This window comes from Echinops telfairi, unplaced genomic scaffold (genome assembly GCF_000313985.2).
Source record: "Echinops telfairi isolate 266 unplaced genomic scaffold, ASM31398v2 ScPeMD7_7469;HRSCAF=8507_1, whole genome shotgun sequence".
In the NCBI taxonomy this organism is placed as follows: domain Eukaryota; kingdom Metazoa; phylum Chordata; class Mammalia; order Afrosoricida; family Tenrecidae; genus Echinops; species Echinops telfairi.
The window spans coordinates 58,621,545-58,623,771 of NW_022111373.1; positions in this window are offsets into that span (position 1 = coordinate 58,621,545).

Consider the following 2,227-nt stretch of genomic DNA (forward strand, 5'->3'; position numbering starts at 1 on the left):
GGCATCACTGCCTCTGTTTTGTGAGGTGGAGGACTTTGTGGACTGGTGTTGGGTTAATGGGTTAATGTTGGACTTGTGGGCTTGGGCCGCATTGGGTTGGGATGTTTTTGTGATGCACACTTTCTTTACATAAAACTCTCTTATACATGAGTTGCTGTGGATTTGTTTTTCTAAAGTACGTAGACTAATACAGTTACCATTGGGCTGATTCTCATTAGCTCAATGTTTATTCATCACAAACTTACCTCGGCAAACCATACAAAATGATACCAAGCAAAGTGTGCAAAAAAGTGTTTGTAAATTGAGGATTGTTGTAGTTATCTAATGCTGCTAAAATAGAAATGCCATAGTTGATGGCCTTAACAAACAGAAATTAATTCTCTGTGTAGGAGAAGTCTAAATTCAAGGTGCCAGCTCGAGGGAAGGCTCTTTCTGGTGGCTCTGCAAGAAAGTCTGTGTCTCCTGAGATGCTGCAGTCTTCCTGTAGCATGGCAGCTCTCTTCTCCCAGCTCTGCTTCCTCACTTCCCTTTTGACTCTCTTGTATTTCAAGAGACGGATTCAGGGCAGAGCCTACACTAGTCATGCATCATGAATGAAACTAGGACCATGCATTCCTAAATGGGATCATAACCACAGACATAGAGATTAGAATTTACATGTCGTTTAGCAGATACAATTCAATCCATAAAATTCTACCTTTTGCCCATTCAAAATTTTATATTCTTCCCACATGAAAAACACAGTATCGTATTATCCCAAGTCTTTAATCAACTCCAAATTCAAAATCTCATCTACCAAGTCATCTCAATCAAACATGGGAGAGATTTTATGTGTATTTTATCCTGGGACAATACTTCTTTTTATTGATAAGCCTATGAGATGGAGAATACAAGTCATTTGCTGTGCATATGTAATGCAGATAGCCACTTTGTATGTGTTCTACCAACAGATTCCCCCCTATGTAATGCAAACGTCCACCTTGTGTCCTTTGGCAGAACAGATACAGCATGGACATTTGCATTACATATGGGACAAATTGGAGGGGAAAAAAGAAATAATGAATGCCAAACAAGTCCAAAGCCCAGCAGAGTATTTTACATTAGCTCTTAAGGCTTAAAACAATTCTCTATTCTTTGAAAAATCTAGGCAAGCACCTCATCCTACAGACTCTGGGTACTGTGGTCTCTAGATTCTGGATGGAGGCCTCTCAACCTTGTCTTACAGACCTCCTGGGATGGCTACGCTGAGCCTCAGCTTTCAGCAGTCTCAGATCATCTGAGTGGTAAACCTATATATTCAGTCTTGGCAGGCCCATTCTTTAGGCCCTAACTGGGCCAATCATGGTAAACAAATGCACCAAAAAATAAAAATAAAAAAAGAGATCGAAGCTGTCAAGGATTTTGTCTTGTTCTAATCCACAACCAATACACATGGAAGCAACAGTCAAGAAATCAAAGGGTGCATTACATTGGGCCAATCTGCCAAAAGACCCCTTTATAGTGTTGAAAAGCAAGGATGCTACTTTGAAGACTAAGGTACACCTGGCCTAAGCCATGGCATTTTCAATTGCTTCCTGTGCATGTGAAAGGTGGATAGTGAATAAGGAAGGCTGGAGAAGAATTGACGACATGGAATAAAAGTGTCATGGACCGCCACTAGAACAAAGATCTGTCTTGGAGGAAGCATAGTCAGATAGCTCCTTAGAACCAAGGATGGTGAGACTGTCTTACGTATTTTGGACATGTTATCAGGAGAGAGAAGTCCCTGGCGGACATCATGCTTGGTAAAGTAGAAGGGCGGAGAAAAAGAGGAAAGGTCTTGAAAAGATGAATTGACTCTGGCTGCAGCAATGGGCTCAGGAATAAAAATAATTGTGAGAACAGCCCAGGACCAGGCACTGCTTTAATTCTGTTGTATTTTGGGTCTCTATGAGATGGAACTGACTGTCTAGCAACTAATAACAACATGCCCCGTAGGAGTCATTCTTGGAATTTCATCAACGCTGTGATCTGATCAAGGGGTTTCACTCTACCCCGCCTTTGACTTCTCCCAGAGTTGCCTGTGTTATGTTCAATCCCACCTTATAGATTAGTTGTGTCCTGTCATGTGGGATTACTTGCCAAACTACTGAGAACTCTAGTTCAGCCAACTTGACAGAGAAATTAGCCATCACATCCTTCTTTGTGTCTTATGGAAGATTTTGCCTTGAAAATCTTTTTTTTTTTT